The sequence below is a fragment of the Canis lupus genome, chromosome 33, assembly GCF_003254725.2.
Source record: "Canis lupus dingo isolate Sandy chromosome 33, ASM325472v2, whole genome shotgun sequence".
NCBI classification, from domain to species: domain Eukaryota; kingdom Metazoa; phylum Chordata; class Mammalia; order Carnivora; family Canidae; genus Canis; species Canis lupus.
The window spans coordinates 12,187,194-12,211,678 of record NC_064275.1 but is presented as its reverse complement, the minus strand read 5'-3'; the positions used below and the strand labels follow the sequence as shown (position 1 = coordinate 12,211,678).

The 24,485-nt window shown below is 34.9% G+C and overlaps 1 long non-coding RNA gene across 9 annotated transcripts in view; it reads left to right on the top strand.

The window, feature by feature from the left end:
- The window catches only part of LOC112678999 (uncharacterized), a 313,548-nt gene that overhangs the window by 167,553 nt on the left and 121,510 nt on the right, over positions 1–24,485 (top strand). For 3 of the 9 annotated variants that reach the window (XR_004811662.2, XR_007408005.1, XR_007408004.1), the window contains exon 7: positions 18,300–18,633. The exons of 3 other annotated variants lie outside the window; for them this stretch is intronic. This is a non-coding gene — a long non-coding RNA (uncharacterized LOC112678999). Of the gene's footprint in view, positions 1–18,299; positions 18,634–24,485 lie in introns of those variants that run through there. 3 more of the 9 variants (XR_003148067.3, XR_007408000.1, XR_003148062.3) reach the window with 3 other exon arrangements.

The following is a 24,485-nucleotide window of genomic DNA, read 5'->3' as shown; positions in this document are numbered from 1 at the left end:
ATTCTTACACTCAAGATTTGCTCTTTTTCTTGAATATATTAAATGATCACTCTTACCTTTATATTTTCAAGATATGTATTAAAACCACTTGATGTTTTTTCTCTCCTTAGATATTTAGTCAGCTATTCCCATTCCTTGGCCTAACTACCAGAGAAATTTTTAAAAAATCATTCAAGTTCATCTTTCCAGTATTATTTAAGTTAATACCACCCTTAATCAGTATCAGATACAATTACAGAAACTCATCCAGAACAAAATACCATCAAGAATGTGACAAGAACAATACATTCACAAGAACTCAGATACAAATTGATTTGCTGGGTACATGGATAAACAAAAGAAAAGTTCTACCCCGGTAAAGCTTACAATGTTTTAGAAGAAAAATAAAGCAGAAACTATATAAATAAACATGCATATGTAATTGCAAATATTGGCAAATGATACTAAGAAAAAACAAACTGGTAGGATAAAATTAATATTTGAGATAGAATTGGAGCTAAATTCTGGTAAATAATTAAGCATAAGCCAGACTATGCAAGATAGGAGACAAAGATAGAGGTAGAGCTTCAAATTTAACTAGAAATCTAATGTGGAAAAAGTTCTACATAGTTAAGGAACCAAACAAACATGAACATTTTTCCTATAGTTACAACTTAGTGAGTGAAAAGGTTTTTTTCCTAAAAATAACTAGCATTTCCACATGCAATCTGAAGTGTATTTCTGTTAGTAGATTATCAGAATCTTATAGAGTTATGTTATATTCTAGTGCAATTAAAAAAAAAAAACAAAACTAAGTGGTTCTAAGAAGGGTTGGGCAATAATTGAATTTGTCTTTATAAAATACCCACTCTGGCTGCCCTGTGGGGTATCATGCAGAGAACTGTTTAAATATGAGGTAAGTGACTACTGCAACATTCGTACACATGAGAGACACAATATTGGACTAGGAGAGAGTATTATGAGTATTTTCCTGCCATAATGTTGTGCAGTGACAACCTCAAAAATCATAAGCATTTATTTTTAATACTCATGGGTCTCCAGGTAGACTGAGGACTCAGTAGCTTACCTTGAGCATTGGAAACAGATCTGTTCCATATATCTACACTTTTATCCTAGGACCGCCGGATTCCCCAGGAATGTTCTTTTCAAGGCAGATGGGCAGAGGTGCAAAAGTCTAAAACAAATTATGTAAATACATTACATACATTATGTAATACCCTGTCAGAAGGGACATACATAATATATGCCTGCATTCCTTTAGCTAAAGCAAATCACATGACCAAGTAAAACACTGAGTAGGGAAATACAGTCTAGCTACTCTAGTGGGAGATACAAAATCATGTTGCAAAGACAGTGTATGTATAATTCTGTAACAGAAAATGAATGCAGAGTTTAATCAAAGAAACTATTATAATAGATTGGATGTATGATATATTTTGGAGGTGGTATCTAATTAGATATGAAGGGTGAGAGAGGGAGTGATAAATGATGATCCCCACATTTTTGATATAAACAATTAGGAAGATGCAAGTGCCATTTACTGCTAGAAGGAGACTGGAGTAAAAAGAAGTTGAGGTGAGAAGGAGAGCAAAATTGTAGTTTGGTTTATGTCAAAGCATTAGACAAGAGTTATAGAGGTAGGTAACTGAATATCATGTTTGGAGTCAAAGTGTGGTTAGGGCTAGTCACTGGCCTTGCCTTTTCTTTTCTTTTTTTTCTTTTCTTTTTTCTTTTCTTTTCTTTTCTTTTCTTTTTTCTTTTCTTTTCTTTTCTTTTTTCTTTTCTTTCTTTTCTTTTCTTTTTTTTTCTTTTTTCTCTTTCTTCCTTCCTTCCTTCCTTCCTTCCTTCCTTCCTTCCTTCCTTCCTTCCTTCCTTCCTTTCTTCCTTCCTTCCTTCCTTCCTTCTTCTCTTCTCTTTCCTTCTTGCTCTTTTTCTTTCTTTCCCTTTTTGTTGCTTCTTTTACAACAACATGAAGTAAACTGTAGAAGCAGCAGTGGAGAAAACAATGGGCCTCAGCCTGTATGGTGTGAAATATGAGGCATGTGAGAGAATAAATTCCTGTAATGAAGAGAGACTTCAGGGGAGGAAGTGCTCAAGAACCAAGAAGTCGAGCCAAAGTTTTAGGGAGTCATAAGAAGGATTTAGAAGATGGAGATTTGGGCTAGATAAGAAGATGTATGGAACAATATGGAAATGAAATTTTTATAAACAAATGATCAAAGAAATGTAGAGATTCAGTTTTGACTAATAAGCAGAGAGGTGAGACATTATTCTTTTATGCTTCCAACCTTTAAAATAGATATTGTAAAAATGAATAACATTTCAAGATTCTTATAAAAGAATAGAATAATCACCATTTTCATTTTCTTGGTACCTTTTATCTTATTTGAATACATATTTCCCTCTTCCAGTAAGTTATTGTATTAAGTCAAATAATAGAAATTTATAAGAGAAAATGTAATATTCTTTCCCTATCACTCTTAAATCTTATCCTTTATATTAACTAATGCTAACAGTTTCTGTATTTTTCTATACATTTTTATGCATATAGGTGTGTATACTTATCCATTTTTTTTTCTGTTGTTGATTTTGTTTTCATATAAACTTGTTTTCTTAACTTGACAATGTATGCTGGAATATCCCTCCAAGTCAACAATGTAGCTCTATCACCTTGTTTGTGATAGCTGTATAATTTATTATATAAATATTTCCTGTGTCTTAGTGTACTAGGCATTAAGGATATGGTGGCAGCAAGATCTAAATAATGTCAGCCTTCCTAGACTCCAGTAGGACAGGAACTTAGTTTGTTATTAACTAACAAATTTATTTATTGTCACAAATGTTGTCAGAAGAAAAATACAGGATGATAAGGAATATTGTGTTTTCTGAGAGGAGATAACAACTAAGCCTAAACTTAATGGATGAGTAAGAACAGCCAGGTGAAAGAGAAATGGAATGGGAAGACCCTTCCAAGCAGAGGAGGTAAACCAACTTAAATTCCCCAGAACTAGAGAACTTGAGTTCTCTAGCGTAAAGGAGAACCCCATAGTGTACAGGAGTTGACCTCTTAAGCCAAATTAAGGAGCAATGAACAAGAACAATAAGAAAACACTGGAAATATTTATGTAGGACAGTGACATTACACAACTTGTATTTTAGAAGAATTGGTCTGTACTGTATAAAACTGATTGGCTAAGAGTGGATGCAAGAGAAACAATCAAGTTAGGGATTCTGGACCCATAGGGTAAGGTAATAGGAGAAGTGAGGAAAGAAGAATTGGACTTGATAAAGTATGGAAGGCTTTATGTTTAATTGGATGAGCCAAGAGTAGTAGAAAGGATGGATTAAAAGATATTTCCCAGATTTCTCATATCAACGACTTAGTGAATGGTAGTTCTGTTAACTAAAAAATAATATTCTCTAGCTCATAACCGGGAGTCAAGTTTCCAGGCAGGAATGGGTTTAATTTCAAACATGTTGAGTTTGAGTGCCTGCCAGATGCCCTAGTAGAGCTGTTTAATGGACAGCTGGGTAGATATGTCTGGAATTTATGGATATGAGTTGGAGATAAAAGTTTTCCTTCCTTTGGTTCCTTTGTTGATGATAAATTCCCAAAGTGGGTCAAATGGCCTTTAACACTTCCATGGTTCTCAGTGTTCATTACTATAATTTTTGTTTAAAAAAAATAAAATTCTCACTTACATTCCTACTAATCTATGACCATCCCATTTTATCTCATAATTACTATCATTGAATACTGTCATTAATATAGTTTATCTCTGAATAGGTGACTGAACACAAATTTGTTTTAATTTTTACTTCTTCAGTTTTTTATGGTAAACAAGGTACAAGGTATGTTTAATTAATTTTATTTCCTCTTGAGTGGGTTGACTATTCCTGTCCTTTGTGTAGACACCACACACCACTTGTTCTATCACCCATGCATTTGAGTTCATTCATTAAGTAACCACTTGTTGTATACTTGTCATCATGCATTACACAGTTACATAATGGTTTGGAGCTCTGACTAAAAATGTATGAGACACATTGTCTGCCTTCTGATCCAGAGAAACAAGAACTATAGGATTAAAATACTATGTGCTTAGTGCCATGAAAGAGATGTGTCCAGATGTTATCTTTAGGGACACCTGACCTAGACTGGGCAGAGAATGGGACAGAGAAGGAAACACCTGAGCTGAAAAGCAGTGGTAACTAAGCCAGGAAAGGGTGTGATATGGGGAATGCTGGGGATGTGTTGAGAGTGAGGTGGGTCAGGTAAGGAAATAATTTGTAAAATGGCAGAGAATGTATAGAGAACATTGCTCAGGTACTAAAATTATTTCAGTAAAGGTATGGAATTGAGTAGAAAGGCAGGGAAAGGCCAAAATAATACTAGAAAGATGAGCAGAGGTAAGATTACAAGGTTAGATGTGTGGTAAATCTGTATTTCCTCGATGTTTTCCTTGATATATCCAACGAGAAACCATTCTATTATCTACAGACACCACACTTAATGCCCCATGATCCAAATGAGTAATGAAAATCATAGAATGGAATTTGGCATAAGATATTACATGTGAAATATCTATTTTGACCCATGTGAATGGAGACATCAATGAAACAATGACTTTTTTGTTCATGTATAGATACCAAAAAAAATTCTATTCCATTTATGTCCCAAACTTTCTTCTTTCAAGTCTCAAGTCTCTCAGTAAAAGTGTTTAGTGATTTTTTTAATGTTTCAAGGTCAATTGCCTACAAAGTTTATAGTCTTACAGATTTCCAGGGGCTAATACAAATTTGAAAATATGAAGTTAATTTTGTAGAATGTTAAAGACTCTTTCATGCAATCAGAATATATAGAAATGAAAAATATAGAACTTGAAATAAATAGCAAATAACTGATAGTTTCTGAATCTCTTATTTTCAGACATTCCTTCATCTTCTTTGGGAAGTAAAAACCACACAAATTTTAGGTTGTAGTTATTAACTAGACAGTTTGTTTGTAAGATGCCAAATAGGCTGCTGGTGAATGAAAGAACAAAAACTGAAAAGCTAAACCAAAAAAAAAAAAACAAAAAACAAAAAACTAAAAACCTCCTCAAACTCTGCACTCTGGCCCATACAGAAGGATTAGTTATTATTTCTTATGTAGCACGTTTGCTTAGATTGTGCTTAATTTTGTTCAGAACCTTCAATAATAGCAAAATTATCAATTTTAACTGGAACACATAGTTTATGAAGCTAAGTAGAGCAACAAAATAGCTAACATTTTAACAGAAAACTATATTTTAGGATCTTTGATGACATTAAATTGTCTTAAATTTGTAACATAAACCCAGGTACTTTAAACAAAAAGGTACATATCTATATACTGCAAGTCTTATTTTTTTGTGGGAATATGTTTGGTAACATTTGTTTAGTTCATAATCTCTGTCATCATATGTCTTCAAATAGAAATGAATTTGCTGTAAAATTCTGATTAATTTTTTGGTCTTCATATATGGTCTCTTTAAAAGTCTTTGGAGAAGCTTATTTTTACCTCAACCACCTTGACCGGTGGATATCCAATCCAATCCCATCCAAACTCTTAGTTTGAAACGTATAAATGAAGAATTACTTTCACTGTAAAAAGAGTCTAAAGACCTACAAAATATAATTACCTAATCAAAACAATGTAGCCTAAATAAATAAATATCAAGAAACAGTGTGAAAACCATTTATTCTTATGCCTAAAAGTAACCCATGCTACATCAGATGTGGAAAGACAGGAGTTTGAAGCCAATGGCATATACTAATAAATGCTGCAGCATTATGTTTACAGATGAATTGTAACCTTAATTTTAAGTCTATTATAACCATTCCAGTTTAATGAATCAATAGAATTCTCAGTAGAATTGACAAATTGATAAATACCAGTATTGGTGAATATTAGAATTCAACTCATGAATGTGTTTTCTAAGTGTCCTTTAACAAGTATTCTGAGTTCTTCCTATGTGTTAAGTACTCTTCTAGGTGCTGAAGATATAGAGGCAAACATGATCAACAAAAACCTTCCCATTAAGGAGACTATATTTTATTAAGGGAATAGGACCATAAGCAAATAAAGGAAATGATAAATAAATAAGCTTATTTCAAACTGGGATAAGTACCTTTTAGTAAATAAAGTAGTGCAATGAAATGGAAAGAATTTTATACAGAATGGCTTTCATAAGAAGTTAGCATTTACAATGAGTCTTGAAGATAAGCAAAAGCCAACAATGCCTATTATAAATCACAGTGGAAAGGTCAAGTAGATGAATGAATATGAATGTGGTGCTGAGGGGAACAAAACAGAGATACAAATTTTGGAGTCAGGAGTATATAAAGCTATTTAAATCCAAGGAAATATAATTATGTAAGAAGAAAATAAACAAGAGAATGGGGTTCTCAACCAATCCCTGGACACTACAATATTTTGTGGAGAATATTTTATGCAGTAAAAAGCCAAAGGGTCACAAAGAAAAGTTAGAAAGATATAAAGTCTCAAAGACTACAGAGGGGAACTTTCATCAACTGTGTTGCCTGTGATAGAAATTTGAATGAAAACAGATATGTTTCCATTGGATGAGACAGTAAAGAAGTTTAGTAATAATTAAGCTAATTTCAGTGAAGGAGGAAGAAAACCACATCAGAGTAGTTTGAGAACTAAATGGTAGAGATAGATGGATTTACTACTTAGTGTATAGAAAATATTTTCAAAGAGGGCTTTGATACAAAGATAAACCTGTTGGAATAATAGCTGAAGGAGGATATAAGTTTAAGAAAAAGCCCATTGATTATGTAGAAGAGAGACAAGATGAAATCCTTAAGCAAATAAGAGGCTATAGAATCTAATGTACAATGTAGAAAAGTTAATTTATGTATTATATGTAAAAGCTAATATATATATTATATAAGAGGATCAGGGATAACTCAATTAAAATATAGGGTGAAAAAGCATATGAATACAGAAAAGATTTGTATATTTGGTGGTGGAAAAATGAGGTATTATTTATATAATTGTTTTTCCTCAATGAATAAAAATTGAGATCCTAGGCTGAAAAAGACAGGAAAAAAAGTTTGGAGATTTAATCTTATTTTTTTTTAATATTTTATTTATTTATTCATGAGAGACAGAGAGAGAGAGAGGCAGAGACACAGATAGAGGGAGGAGCAGGCTCCATGCAGGGAGCCTGATGTGAGGCTCTATCCCAGATCTCCAGGATCATGCCCTGGACTGAAGACAGTGCTAAACCTCTGAGCCACTGGGGCTGCTCAGAGATTTAATTTTAAATTGTTATCTTGGTGGGGGGGAAACAAATTTACTGGTGAAATGTAGAATAATGGTTATGTAGCAGTAAGTGTCCACTTGAAATCTGGGCTCAATAATTTAAAGAATTTAAGAATTTTGAGAATTTAAAGTGAGTTTTCTCTATCTGTATTCATGTATTGAGGTCCAGACATGGGACTATTAAACTTTGGGTTTAACTTGAGTTGTGCTTTTTTGGATATAATCAAAGGAAATAGAAGAAACTGGAGGGTATGTGTGTGTGTGTGTGTGTGTGTGTGTGAGAGAGAGAGAGAGAGAGAGAGAGAGAGAAATAGGTAAATCTAAAAAGTATGATTATCATGATGGATCACTGAGCTGTACTGAGTAAGGAAGTGAGGGCATTTTGAAGGGTCAAGATAGCAGAAAGAGTTGGGCCAATAGCTTGCAGATATTGATGAAATTGAAGTTGGATGACAAGAACTAAGGACCTGGAAAAATAGATGATAGTACTTAGAGAATGGAAATCAGAATGAAATAACAAAGAAAATTTAGTTAATTCATTACAAAAGAAGAGTGGTGACCATCTGACGCCAAGCCCAAAGACACACATATAAGAAAATAAACAATATGCAATCCTGGACACATTTAAATACTATCCCCAACAAGAAGCTAACAGATTAAGAAACACATAGCCTAATGAAACAAACAAATCTGGTAGGTTAACAAATTAAATTTTCATCACTCTATGATGATAAATCATTCTGAAACATAATTTTATAGATTATCTATCTTATGGCACAACTATCAAATGACAAAGGAAAAATATGTTTATGAAACTAAATTTGTAAGGATATTTTTCTCCTTAAACACTGAAGACTTTTCATAATTTAGAAAACATGTCATGACTCCTTGGACATGAATGAGTTAGAAGTCTTCTTTTTGTTCTAAAGGTATACTTTTTTTTTTTTTTACAGATAACCAATCCATTTTTTTTTTACAGTATAAAGATGCTAAAAATATCAGTTCTATTTGTACAAGGAAATGTCAAATAAGTGAGTATTTTCACTCACTGTCTCTGAGATTTCTGGCTAATTGGCAATTGAGGTATAAACTCGTTTGCTATACTGTTATGAGTTTAGTGAATTCAGTCTGCATTTGTGAGTACAGAAAAGCCTACGTAAGATATGCCTAAAAACCAGGACTGAATATATGTACATTTTTACTATCTGGTACACTCTTTATAAGGAAGTAATAACAGAATGCCTAACTAAAAGGAGATCCACATACTAAAATTTATTTCTGTGTACAAATCACATAAGTAGAAGAAGGTAGAGCTTTCAAATTTCAAGTGATACAAAAATATTCTAATGTAGGACAAGAAATATCAACCATGATAAGATGATAAGGATTTTGATTATTAACCACAGTGGCAAAGATGGTTTTATTCTTTGTTATCATGTAAGACATATTTATGTGTGTATGTATGTGCACATATATAAGATCACATATGGGTGGTATGGAGGAAGACGGGTGTAGATAAGTGTTCTTATGACCCTTCTATTAATTTCTTTTTTTTTTTTTAAGATTTTATTTATTTATTCATGAGAGACACAGGCAGAGGGAGAAGCAGGCCCCATGCAGGGAGCCTGATGTGGGACTCGATGCTGGGACTCCAGAACCACATCCTGGGCCAAAGGCAGGCATTAAACCGCTAAGCCACCCAGGGATCCCTCTTCCATTCATTTCTATGTGGCCTCCCTTCTCCAGGATTATTTGAGTATGGCCACTATCTGTGTTATGCTTAAAACTGAGATTTCTCTAGGAAGAAAGGAGGGAAACAGGATTCTGGTTTCAGTTAGAGATAGGATTTATTCTGAAGAGTACTATTGAAGCAGAAGGAGAAAAGTTTGTTGAAGATGTTTATAAGATAGTGGTTATAAAAATGGATTTTGGTTTCAACTTTTCTTCCTTTCTAATATTAGCATTTAAAACTATAATCTTCTACCTCTGTACTGATTTAATTATATCCTACATCTTTAATATGTTCTATTTTAATTTTATTTTATTCAAAATACTTTCCAATTTATCTTGGGATTTCTTTTTTACCTATGATTATTCAGAGTATGTTGTTTAATTTCTAAATATTTGGAGCTTTTCCAGATACCTTATGGTTATTGACTTCAGATTGAATTTCCTTACCATTATATAACATGCTCTAGAAAGTTTATTCTTTTGAGCTGTATTAGGACATATAGTTTAGCATATGGTCTATCTGGATAAATGTTTCATATACACATGAAAAGAATTCCACAGATGTTGAGTGTGATATTCTCTAAATGTCATTAGGCTAAGATAGTTGATGATACTACTTAAATTTTATGTATTTTTACTGATATTTTTGAATAGTAATTTTATCAATTAGTAAGAAACAGAGTTATAATATCATTAGATTATAGATGTGTTTATTTCTCCCATTAGTTTTACCAGATTTTGGTATATGGTTTTCAAAGCTCTTTGATTAGGTACATATCAATTTCAAGTTGTTATATCATCCTTATGGGATTGACCATTTTGTTATTAGAAAGTATCCCTCTGTATTTCTAGTAATATTCCTTAAAATGAATAAAATAGAAATGCAGTCATATGTGAATCCATAATAGCTTGCTTTCATTTGTTGGTCTATTTTCATTGGTTTATTTTTCTCTTGATTACGTGTCACATTTTCCTATTTCCTGGTATGTTTAGTAATATTTAATTGTATATTGAGCACTGTGGATAATATGTCGTAGATACTGCATGTCCTATTATCTTCCTTTGAAGAGTGTTTCTAGCAGGCAATTAAGTTAAAAGTAGATCGTCATGCACATATGAAAGACTGGTTTTATATGAGTAAAGATTAGTTTCATATGGACCGTTTCATATAGAAAGATGGCTTGTTTTGATTTTGCTATTAGTCTGAAGAATATTTTTAGTCCTGGGCTGATAACTTTTCCTTTAAGGCTTAACTGTCCTGAGGCTTTAATGGAATGCTCAAACCTCTTATAAAGCTCTTCTAACATAACAAGATTTAAACCTTTGTTGTGGATATCAGCTAAAATAGCTGCTAAATTTTTTCAGTTTTACAAATGTTGGCTGTTGCTGGGCCTTTGGGGTGTATGCAATTTAAAGGTTGAGTCAATGTTTAAAATTTCAAGAACTTCCCCTCTATGCCTATCACCCTTCTGGCACTTTTCTCTTCAATTTCCAGCTGTACTATCAGCCCTGAAGGCTATCCTCTGAGATTTTGAACCAATAAGACTTTGGCTCTGTGTTTGAGTTCAGACCTCCCCAGCCACACAGGGAAATGCCCCAGCAGGGAAGAACAAACATATAAACAGAGATCTGCATTCTATGTAATTCTCTCCTTTCTATATTGTATCACTTCTACTTCTGGTTTGCCTTTAGGCATTCCCTAGTGCCTTGCAATGGTTGGTGTTTTCAAATGTTTGGTTCAGGGTTTATAGTTGTTCTTAGTGGGAGGATTAGGCTGATACAAACCATTTCTCCCTTATTGGAGCCAAAACTAGGGTCAAATGGACTCTGGAATAGCTCAAACTGGTTACTTGAATTGACTAGATGTTTATTTACTAGCAAATGTTCCAGGTATTGGAAAGGATAAATATGACCAAGCCCTAGTGTTAGTCTAGCCGGAAGGATAGGCTCTCTAACATTAGGAAGAACAGACTCCCTCAAATGTCCGTGATCAGCAAGAGAAGTGCTCAGAGAGAACTAGTTCCAAGTGCTACGCTAGCACAATTCAGGGAGCCAGGAATTCTATTTGGTCAGATTTTCCCAGAGGAAATAATGGTTGGATTAGATCTTGAAAAATGCATCAGAGGTTTACCACATCAGGAATGATCTGAAAGTTATGAGGAAGGAAATTTTAGACAAAGCTAATCTACAACTGAAGAAGTACAAAACTAGATGGTTTATTTTGGAAAAGGCAGATGAATATGAGCAGAAGATTGCAAAGGTGTGATGAGGCCAGATTGTGAAACGTGTAATAGTAATCACAACAATGAAAAACTACTATTAACTGAAAACTAATTATGCAAGTACTCAGGATAAGCAGTTAGCATATGTTTTCTCTATTGATTAGAACTACAACCCTCTGCAGTAGGTACTACTAGAATCCCCCATTTTTCAGATGAAGATATTGAGGTTTAGAGAGATTGAGTAATTTGCACAAGACTACTCTGTTGCTAAATGCAGAGTGGTGACTCCAACTCACTGTCTTTGATCTCATACCCTATACAACTACTCCTCTAAAGAATTTCAAAGTGATCTGTAAGTAAATAGGAAAACCTGAATGATTTAAAAGAGGTCAATGTCTTTATTAGATCTGAATTTTAGAAAATTTAGCTTTATGGAAATATGGGAAATTACAGAGAAAGGAGATTAAAAGATCAGTTACAACAACATGGATGGATCCAGAAGGTATTGTGCTAAATGAAATAAGTCAGACAAAGACAAATACCATAGGATTTCTCTTACCTGTGGATTTTATTTTATTTTATTTTTAAGTTTTTATTTATTTATTCATGATAGACATAGAGAGAGAGAGAGAGAGAGGCAGAGACACAGGCAGAGCGAGAAGCAGGCTCCATGCCAGGAGCCCAACGTGGGACTTGATCCTGGGACTCCAGGATCACGCCCTGGGCCAAAGGCAGGCGCTAAACCGTTGAGCCACCCAGGGATCCCCTTACCTGTGGATTTTAAAAAAAACAAACACAAATGAATTAACAAACAAAAGCAGAAACAGACCCATTAATACAAAGAACAAACTGATGGTTGCTGGGGGTGATGGGTGAAATGGGTGAAAAGGAGTGGGAGATACAGGCTTCCAATTATGGAATGACTAAGTCATGGGAATGAAAGGCACAGGATAGGGACCAGAATCAACAGCACTGGAATAGCATTGCCCGGTCACAGACGGTAGCCACACTAGTGGGGAGCCTAGCACAGGTGTAGAGTTGTTGAATCACTGTGTTGTATACCTGAAACTAATGTAACATCATGTGGCAGCTATACTTAAAAAAAAGAAAAGTTGCTAAATTCCACATGTAACACTTCGTAAAGGTATTCAGAGTACCCAGCATTCCACTACTATTCCATGAGTTCAAACTTTTCATGGGTTTATCATTTTTAAAGAGACAAAAGGTTCAAGAAGGTGGCAGATTAGGCCAGACAATTCATATGTTCTCAAATTTAACACCATCACACAATAATTTAGAGTCTGATTGCCATTGTCCCTCCTTCTCCTCCCCATACCATTTTGTAAAACACTGCCTAATATATAATAGGGAACATTCTGATTAACCTCAGTGACCAATGATAGTTTCTGCATTCCTAGCCAGTTTCAGATTAAAGTTTGTTCTGATAACTGCTTCCTCCATCATCTTTAGTGATCATACATAAAAGATACAATTAGAGGCAGGCTAAATGCCAATCACTACCAATGGAGGGGTTTGCTATAAAGACTTCATGATTCTATTTTTAGACAGCATTGACACAGACTCTCAGCCTTTTACACAATAGGAATAGAATTCAAAATGCCAAATAAAACATTTCAAAAATAATGTTTTAAGTCATAAACCTAGTTTGAGCCTACTTCTAGTTTGTCCCTACTTTGGTTCAAATACCTGTAAAATGCATAGGGCATTTTATGTTGGGGGCATTACTTTATTTAGTAAGTTCCCTCTTTGAATTATTCCTTTCAAAAATTTTTCTGAGTAACTGGTGTTTGCAGTTCACACTTTTTGAAAATGGGGTATTCCAGATGTCATAAAATGAATAAAATAACTGAGGTTAAGAACAGACTACCTAGGTTTGAATTTTTTGATTCATCATGTCTCAGTTGTATAGCTTTCCATTAATTTTTCCTAACCGGTCTCCTTCAGTTTATTCATCAAAATGTCAGAGATAATAGGAGTGCTATCTTACAAGGTCCTTGTAAAGACTGAATGAGATAATAAATGCAAAGAATTTCAAACATTGTAAATATCCTAATATTACCATTGCAAATGTTTGGAATTTTCTCTGAAATTTACTTAGGGATCCTAAATTTATTATAAATATATTCATGATTGTCTCTCATTTTCACTGATCTTGTTGAAAGTTTCTGGTTTCAGAACCATAAGATCCTATAATTATGTAATAAGATTTATTATGTTTGTCTGAAATTTACTTTTTTTGACAGAAGAGTCACTTATGAAACTTCTAATTTGAAATATCAATTTGAATAGAGAGAAGTAATTTTAGATCCATCTTTGAAATAAATTGGGGCAGATAGCTCAGATAAATATATTTTTCTATCTTAAAAGGAAATGCTAACCTGTCTGTATTCATTCCCTAAGGCTGCCATGACATATAACCACAAACTCAGTGGCTTACACCAGAAATTTATTTTCTCACAGCTTAAGAGCCCAGAAGCCTGAGAATCAAGACATCACTAGGGTTGGTTTCTCTGAGAGTCTCTTCCATGTCTCTCTCCTTGGCTGCTGGGAAGGGCTAGCAATCCTTAGAATTTCTTGGCTTATAGATGCTCACTCTACTATTTGTCTCCACCTTCATATCATCTTCTTTCTGTAACCAATCTTCTTCTTTCTTTAACAAGGACATCAGTCATTAGATTTAGGGCTGACTGTAAATCTAGGATAATCTCACTTCAAGATGTTCAGCTTAATTAAAGCTGCAAAGATACTATTTCCAAATAAAGTCATTTTCAGTTACCAGGATTAGGGCTTGGACATATCTTTTTGAGGACCACTATTCAACCCCCTATACTGCCAAATGCTAGATTGGAGAAATCATTATAAAAATATGAATCAATGGCAGCAAAATAATTGACTAGACACTAAAGAAAAATACATTAATTAAATATAGATTATTGTCACCAATTACAATCGAGTTGTACAGAAAATAAATTTTATATATGAAACGATTTCTTATTTAATAGAGCATTTAATGTAACCCTAAATTATCTAGACTGGAAATTAGAGAATGGAATATATAATGTTTTCTACTCAGGACTCAAAATAGAAACATTCAAATAGAATTCAGAAATAAAATTTATTTCAACCTAATCCTTGATCTTGTCATGGGAACCTGTTCTAGGAGAACAATTTTCTATATTATATACTGCATTTTGGATTCTCTTATATCAGTTTGCACACTTGTTTAATGAAGAGACTGTGTACTTTCCAGCTCAGCAAATTGGATTTGAATGTCATATCATCACTGTTAAGCTGTGTGATCCCAGGAAATTTACCCTTTTGTGTCCCAGCTTCCTCATCTGTAAAAAGAATGTGGTAATGCCAATTTCCCAGGTTATTTTAACTTGCTGTTAGAATAAAATTGAGGAATTGTATAGTTGGGGCTGGATACAGGAGTTTTCAGGAAGGTTGAGTTCTCTTTTCTGCATTTGCCTTAAAAGCTGTGTCAAAACTGATCAGGAACAACAACAACAACAACAACAACAACAACAACAAAAACAGAACAAAACAAAATGACTAATGAAAAGCCTAAGTTTTTTATTGATATTTTTCAGCTTATCTCTCCCCATGCAACTTGGAATAGCTTGTGGATGACTTCTCATGAATCTTAACCATATCTATGTAGATATGGAATGTAGCAAAACTCTCTGCCTCTCTGTGTCTCTCTCTTTCTCTCTCACACACACAAGTACCTTAATTTTTCACAAGTTTAGTCATACTACAGATCCAATCATATAGTAGCTATTTATGGTCATCTCTCTTATTGTAAAAAGAGAAGTCTAACCCAGATGCTGTGCTTAAGGCCACTGACTGCTGCTGAAATTTGTTATGTTTTGTATTTTAAAACAGGAAACTGAGTCATGATCAGAATAATCATATTGGGACAATCTTAAGGCCTTGCAACAACCTTTTTGCGTAGTTGGTAGAAACATTTATGTATGTTCTCTTTCAATCCAGGCTGATGGTGTCTGGTGACAGTTTAAGTCCCCAGAAATGTGAGGAGACTGGCTAGCTGTCAGGAAGACATATAAGGAGGTTTCTAGGTTGGCGATTCACAAAAACTCAGATGCAACTTAATCTTTCTGGTGCAAAAACTTAATCTTGTTGGTGATCTAGAAATCAGACTCAGGAATCATTACCCATATTTGTAAGGAGAGACTCAAGCACATAAACAAAAAAACTAATTTATTAAGTAAATGGGCTATATTGCTTTTTGATGAGAATTGTGGCAATATTTATTAAGAAACTTAACCGTATTAATATACATCTATTTATAGATCTGTATAGTAAGGAAACCAGAGACCCACAGTTACATATAATCATGTTCATTTATACTTCTGTGTTTAATTAGGAGTGTTCATTTTATAAAAAATTTTATCACAGAAAAAAATTTAAAAGTGCTAAATGATCAAACAAGAATAGAGGAGTGCTTTTCAAAGTGTGAGCCCTAATCCATAGTGGGTCATGGAAAAAATTTACTGGATTGCAAAGACTATATTTTTGCAAACTACCCCAATTTACTAAGGAGAGAAATGAGGCACAGAAAGACTAAATAAAATGCCTATAATGCCACATAGTTAGCCAGGGGAAGCTGATCTTCCTGATTCAAAAATCTCATGTTCTTATTGGATGTTTCCAGAAGCTGGTATGTTATTGGTCTGCTAATGTAATATGGATCTTATGTAAGGGAACAAGAGACCTCCAGACTATCAGTGTTTGGAGGGGCTACAGGAAGTTAGCTGTCATGGGACAGAATGAGCAGAGTTGTAATCATTCTTTTTCTTAATAATTCTTAAAGGCTTTATTTTTTTTTCTTTAAGTTATCATGGCCATACTAATTGAAGGCATACCTGTCTAGCTTGAATCTTACAGGTATTGGCCTTTCGAAACTGATCCGTTTTTAACACATAAACCAAGTGTTTCATCCTGTGGGAAGCTGGGACATAAATGTTATGCATACTCTATTAATAGTCCTAAAATTGTCCTAATTTTTTGAAATTTCTAATAAAATATTTTAAGCATATAGGAAAGTGTGCAGGTAATATAACACTTTTTCATGGACCTATAACCAAGATTTGCCCTTCTTTCCTTTCACCCTTCCTCCCTTCTTCCCTTCCTTCCTTCCTTCCTTCCTATTTGCTCCAACCATTATCTCAGAAAGTTATAATTCATATGAATGCCTATACTGAGGGTTAAGTTTTGATTTCAATACAAAGAAAGCTTGGCTTCAGTGTTCTTTATAATCAGTACAGGTATATGTGTGAATGTGTGTGGGTGTTTACATATGCTTGATTTAGAAATGTATTCCTTTAGGGCTAAACTTCACCTTTGAAATGTGTCTTTTTTTTCATGTACATATAAATATATATTTTTCTGCTAATGAGTAGGTATGTATGAAAGGCACATAAATTGCCCATATCCTCCCCATATAGTCAGAATCTTAATGGAACAATAGAAATTTTACAGTTGCTTCCAAAATTTGAAAGAATGAGAAAAGGAAAATACTTCATTAGGATAAAATTATAGATTTTTTCCAATTAAACTTATATAGGTAAGAAATATTGATTCCACTCCACAATCTGATAACTTTGTGAATTTCAGCATCTTTTTTTGCTCAATAGATTTGCTGATTATCTTACTATAAGAAGTATAGCAGTTTTAATATATTCTAGGTACCATGTGATATAGCAATAAATAAGAAACATATATCCCATTATGAAACTAGTATTAACAAGAGTATTAAGGCCTAAAATAGTATATATTAACATAGTGGGTTTTTGTTTTGTTTTGTTGAAAACAAACAGATTGTATCATTTCTGTAGTTAATTGCTATGCCAAATTATAGGTTTGGGGAAGGATGGGGCAATTTTAGGTAGAATGATTAGAAAGACCTCCCTGAAGAGGTGACATTTAAGCAGAAATTTTAGTTATTTGAAGGAAAAAAACCCATGGAATGGGTATTCCAGAAAGTAGGTTGTAGAATGGCTGTAAGGCTTAAGCTGTCTCTGTTTAGGACAGGCCATGACAGGATCAGTGAAAGCCAGATCACCAAAGCCTTATAAACAGTTTATAAATGAGAGGCTTGGATTTTATTCCAAGTGTGATCAAAATCAGTAGCTTATTTTAAGCATGGAAATCACATATCTGAATACATTTTAAAGAGGTCTTTCTATGTACTCCAAACAAAATAGACAAAAGGATACTATAGGCTACTATAGTTGTTCAGATAATTATATGCTACTTTGGAGAGAATAGTGAAGATGGTATGAAGTGGTTGGACTTTGGATGTGTTATTAAGATAGACTTATTTAGCACGTGCTCTGATTAAAATAATATTTCTAGTAAGTGGTGAAAGGATAGATTATGATGTGAGGAAAACCATAATGCCTCTCTCATTGACAAAAATAAATGTCAAATGAATGAAAGAGCTAGATGTTTAAAAAAACCTATAAACATATCAGAAGAAAAGTAGAAACATGCTTTTGTATGCATATGATTAAGATACAAAGACTGGAATTCAAAAAGAATCCAAAAAGGCATAAGAAAGTATTTGAGATTATATAAAATAAAAAAAAATAAAAAAAATAAAATAAATAAAATAAAACAAAGGAAAATATTCTGAATTTATAAAGATTACCTCGAAGTCAATTAAAAATACAATAAAAGAAGGGACAAAACATAGAAACAAAAATTTCAGAGAAGAAACAAATGTAATCTATAAATGAGTGAAAAAAATTCACAGCTTCATTTCAAATCAATGAAACACAAATTCAAATGAAGATTTGTAAGTCATTATACTAATAATAGATGTTTGAAAGATGGCTAATAGCAGGTGTTAGTGAGGAGGTAGGCAAAGAAATGCTTTCATACATTGTGGATATTCACAAATTGTGGATAAGAGTATGAATTAGCACAGCTTTATTGGAAAGCTCTTGGGCGGTGTCAATCAAACTGCTATTTCCTTTGATTCCTAGGTATCTGCCATAGGTGTGCAGAAGCATGTACAAGGATATTCATTTCAACATCGTAATAGCAGTGAAACACGGGAAGCCTGAACATCCATCAAAAGAGACAATTAACTGAACTATAGCACATGCTACCTAGGAATCAGATACATCTGCTTGTCCCTAGAAAAAATCCCCAAACCATTGTCAGGAAAAAATAAAAAATAAAACAACCGAAACCCCAAACAAAGCAAGTTGTAAAACAATTCATGAAGCCTGATCCTGTTTATGTAAAAACAAAACAAAACATGCACAAAAAAACCCAGAAACAGAAACAAACAACCCTGCACGAATTATGCGTATATGTATTTAGATATACATATACAAATACATTTTGTATTTGTGTTTGTGTAAATGCACAAAAGTCTATGCATATGTACATAAAATTGTTAAATCTGATTACTTCTAGGAAGAGAAATGGATTTGGGGTAAGAGTGAAAAAGTAATTTTAGTTTTTGCTCTCTATAGCTTGTAAGGTTATAAGTTTTCTTTGAGTATGTACTCATGTATTCCTTATCTAATTAAAATTAAATTTTTATGGATACTGATTAGTCCATTTGGCAAGCCATATAAACTCATCCATATGACTGAATTATCCCCAGAATGAGACTATCTCTTTTTAAGTCTACGTAGTTTCTATTCATCAACCAAATGTGCATCCCCCAAGTTATTTGGCCTTTAGCCCTGCCAGGCAATAGTCATCCCCAACTATTTCTCCAGTCCTTTCAGGAACAATCTAAAACCTTCCACCCTTCCCCAGTCCCCAAATTCTCCACCTTTTCTCCTCATCATCCACAGATGGCCTCTGGATTTTATAATAAGAAAAGAGACTAGTTAGAAGAAATGTCGCACCTTCCTACTTCTCCACTATAAACTTTTCGTCTTAATTCCTCTTTTATTTGTTTTTTTTTTTAATTCTCTACTACCGAGTGTATTACTACCATCTTTTTAGTCGTTATTACTAAGTTATGGGCTAAATTGTGCCCTGCACTCCCTGGGGAGGAGGGGCGGGAAATTCCATGTTGAGGTCCTAATCCCAACTACCTCAGTATATGACCTTATTTGGAGAGAGGGTCTTTAAAAGGTAATTAGGGTAAAATGAGGTCATAATCCACTATGACTGGTATCCTTACAAGAAAAGAAACTGGGACACAGACATGCATGGAGGGGAAATGATGTGGAGACCGGGAAGCCTGATCTCGACAAGCTAAGGAGAGAGGCTTCAGAAGAAACCAGCCCTGCTGACACCTTGATTTCAGACTTGGAGCTTCCAGAATTGTGAGAAAATAAATGTCTGTGGTGTGGGCCTCACAGTCTGTGCTGTTTGTTATGGCAGCACCAACAGACTAGTACACGCTCACACAAGCAGACTTGCTTCTCCTTTCTGAATGAATCCCTACACTCGTGCTCCCCATCCCATTTGCTCCTTCCTCCGGGTTTTGCCTTTTTCTTTTGTATTTTCCAATTTATATTTTCTACTGATCTTCCCCCTTCTGATTATACATACATTGGTTTTATAGATATATAGATAGATATTTCATATATCTATCTATGTATCTATGTATCTATGTATCTATCTATCTATCTATCTATCTATCTATCTATCTGCATTCAAGTTATACATATAGTCCCTGCCATCTGAGAGAAAATGTAACTACTACTACCACAACAAAATATATTTGGCTGCACATTTCCCTGTATCGTATCAGCTTTGAGACTTCAGTTGACTTATGGAAATAGTAGTTTGCGCTTTTTCCATCCACTTCTTAATAGTCCATTTGATTTTCAACCAAACTCGGTCTGGATTATGCTTTCCCCACTATAGGCTTGCCATCACCCCTTCCAAGATGACTAGCCGTCCATTCTACCAATGAGGAAAGGGAGACTGAAAAGTTGTATAACTTGCCCAGGATCACACAGCTAGAAGTAACCATGCCAGGTTTTGAATCTAATGTAACTCCAAAGCTTTTAAAAGCATCATTAAAACATCATTTTAGTGCATGATGAAGCTCATGCTTCGAGGAAGCTTCAACCCAAAGCCACCTGCAGGAAACAAGGGCAGGTATCGAGATACAAGAGTAGGATTAATGTAGGGCTGAAAAGCAAGAGACACTGGAAAATCTGGCCCATTTTCATTGTAAATATGTGGGAAGTTCTGACTGTGAGTGCAGGGGGCATTTGATACCATCTATAGAACATCCAGTTTAGCTAAATTGCCACCCATGCTAGCCTTGAAAAAGGAATGCTAGGGTATTAGAATACAGTACACAAAAGGTTTAGAAATGAGGAATATATTTTTAAAGACTTTATTTATTTATTCATGAGAGACACAGAGAGAGAGAGACGGAGAGAGAAGCAGTTTCTATGCAGGAAGCCCGATGTGGGACTCAATCCCAGGATTCCCTGAGCCAAAGGCAGATGCTCAACCTCTGAGCCACCCAGGCATCCCAGAAATGAGGAATATTTTATCCAAGAAAAATATGTTTGTAGTTCAAGGTCATGAAGAATTATTGTAAAAAGAATGGTCTTTTACAAGGTTTTTATGAAGATGGTCATGTCAATTCAAATTAAATAAGAGGGAGAATGCTGAGAAGATAGTATGAGAAATTATAAACTACATATAGAGCAGGACCTTATTTTAATAATAATGTTTATTGAGTTTTTATGATGCCTCAGGTGCTAGTCTAGTGGGTTACTTGTGTTGTTAAACTCTCAGGACAAGCCTGTGAAGTAGTGTGACCGGATAGTTTTTTATCTTTTTATTTATTTTTTAAAGATTTTATCTATTTATTCATGAGAGACACACAGAGAGAGAGAGAGAGGCAGAGACACAGGCAGAGGGAGAAGCAGGCTCCATGCAGGGAGCCCAACATGGGACTCGATCTCGGGACTCCAGGATCCCACCCCTGGTTGAAGGCGGCGCTAAACCGCTGAGCCACCGGGGTGCCCCGGATAGGTTATATCTGTATGTTTTGTAGGTATTAAGTTCCCACAGATAGTATATTAATAAATCATTTTAACTCAAAGTAAATAAAGGGACAATATGAGAGTACATCAAAAAGTCATAGTAAATCTTAAAATCAGCCTAGCATAAAACTCTGACCCTGAAACACTTTTGAGACAGGGATATTTCATTTAGCAAAAACAGAAGCAATGAAAAACTATGCACGTGGGATGTGAGATCTTCCATGTGCATTCAAATGGGTATACATTTATGAAAAATTCCAAGTGAGAAAGTTGAGCAAATCATAGTAAAAATTGGTCTAGATTCCATTATATCAGATGTAATGGTGTGATATATTTCACTTGTTTTGAGATTAGAGGAAAAACTTTAAACTTTTGTTTGCCTCTAATTAGAGCAATTAACTCAGTAACTGGGTAGCAGGTTGGCAAGGAGGGACAGTAATCATGCCCAAGTATTACCTGTATGTGCTATATACAAAAGGTAAGAGGATATGCACTTGAATTAAAACACTAAAATTTTGAAGTCCCTTTTTTAGGAAACAGACAATTTGGCTCATTTGGAGAACAACACAGGGAATTGTATCTAAGGTCACTAAAAGGAAAATTGGGTCTCACCAGACAATTTGTAGCTTGCTGTGGCAGTGGCCAAGTGATTATATTAGGGTACAGAAGTAGGTGTAATTTAACGAGAGTTCAGAGGGGACTTTTGACAATCTATCATAGAAAAAGTTAATAAGCAAAATGCTAGACTTCGGTCTAAGTGTGAACCTAGCTAAAAGACTGATTGTAGCCTAAAATAATATAGGATAGCAGTAAATTGTGGCAAGTCCTCATGAAGAGGTGACAAATGGAGTCCTTCAGTAGTGATTGCCAGGCCCATTACTTTTTAACACACTGGATAAGTTATGGTGTCTGAATGAGTTGATAACATTAGGGATCCAATTTTATATTTGGAAGAAGTTATTGAATAGAACACTTCAGTTGCTTTGAATTTTTTTTCAAAGCTATGACTATTTAGACCAATTTTATGAACGCCTGCATTTCTTAGGCTTGGCTGAGAGAGAGAATGCCAAGTTCCTACCTAGAAAATATGTATCTTCGTCACTGTTGGTGATTATGTATGAATTTCCAATTGTTGGAAATATTGGTTAATAAATATTTGTTGAATATTTTCTATGTATGGGAACTTCCTTGTATGGTAGTAGCAAATAGATGAAAATGTTCTCATTCTCCTCAAGTGTGAGAGGCAACTGAATGCTGAAAAAGTAATGATAAATTTGGTAAGTTTGCATAGGCCAAGGATTATGAGAGCACAGAAAAGAACAACCTACCTCATCTAGAGTTCAGGGATTCCTCATAGAAGGAATGTTGACCTGAACTTTTTTTTTGTTTTTTGTTTTTTAAAGATTTTATTTATTTATTCATGAGAGATACAGAGAGGAAGGTAGAGACACAGGCAGAGGGAGAAGCAGGCTTCCCTCAGGGAACCCGATGCAGGACTCGATCCCAGGTCCCCAGGATCACAACCTGAACCAAAGGTAGAGCCACTCAGGCATCCCTTGACCTACTCTTGATAATGAAAGTGGACCTAATCTTATAAGTGAAAGTCATTAGACAAAAGGAGTGAAGATGTGGAGAGCAGCCCTGCATATGTAAAGGCACAGAGGTCTGAGGGGGCACATGGGTCACTCCAAATATGGCCAAGTATGTAATCTAGAGTCTCAAGTATACAGTAGATTATATAAACATTTCTGTAATTGTTGCCCCTCTGGACTCATGATATTAGCAGTACAACACTTTAGCCCTTTCCATAGAGAAATTGAGTCTATTTCCTTATCCTGTGAATCAGGAGTGGCTTTGTGACTTACTTTGGCCAATTGAATGCAGCAGAAGAAATATGCCAGTGCTAAGTACACTTGAGAGGCCTTGACGCTTCTCCCCATCCTCCTGAAAGCTTGTCCAAGCCACTGTGTGAACAGGCGTGAGTTGAACTGCTAGAGGATTAGAGACTATGCTAGGCAAAGGCAACCATTCTAGCTAAGGCCATCCTAAAACAGCCTGGTGCAAGCCAATGTGGCAGCTCACACAGCTCCATGAGTGAACCCAGAAGAGACCAGTAGAACTACCCAGCTAACCCCAGCCCCGGTCACCAGACTGAGCAACATAGAGAATATAAATACAGCAAAAGCAAATTTATACAGTAAAAAAAAAAAATTAGAGATGCCTGGGTGGCTCAGCGGTTGAGCATCTGCCTTTGGCTCAGGGCGTGATCCAGCAATCCCGGGATCAAGTCCCATGTCAGGCTTCCTGCATGGAGCCTGCTTCTCCCTCTACCTGTGTCTTGGCCTCTCTCTCTGTGTCTCTCATGAATAAATAAATAAAATCTTTAAAACAAATGAGGCTGAATAGAAGAGCAGGGCAAAATTATGCTATGTTTTTTGGACTCTGTACTATAGGTGATGAAAACTAATAGTTCCCCAAAGATCCCGCTTTGATAATTTTTTCCTATATTGATAGTTCTAGAGAACTCTTAAGGTATCCTGGAATCCTGGAAGGACATCTTTAATCACTTATTTATGGATGCTTAGAAGAAATAACCATATTTAAGTCATGCTCAATGGTTGAACCAAATAGCTTCATAGAAATCTAATTCCCAAATTGGGTTCAACTGTGGCAGGAAAACTTAAACCTATCCCACGTAAAGGCCCTCAGGAAAGTGTATTCTGGGGAAAGCAAGATAGCCCATTTGAAATGCTATTCTGCAGTCTCTCATGATTTATGGATGGCATTGCTGCCCAGAATTCTTTCCTCTACCTTATTTTTGCCAACACATCTTTATCCTGCTTCTTCATCTTGATTGGCATGTTCCTACTAGTCTTATATTTAATCTGAAAATTGTAAGTTGTCATAGCAAAGCTTACTGTTGTATGCTGATGTATGATGATATAGGTCCTTTAAGGTGGATGCTGCAGCCACTTTTGATTGAAGCATGTGACATAGACACCAACAAGCCATGGGTACACAGTGTTCAACATTGTGATTTACAAAGCAAATAATACAAGAGCCCCTGATTTACAAAGCAAATAATGTTCCAGCCTAACATGTGCCTGTGGAAATGCTCTTCTGCTAAGTTAGACCTAGAATAAATGAACGTGGTATTGTTCGAAGTAGGATCAAGATGAGGCTTGGGGA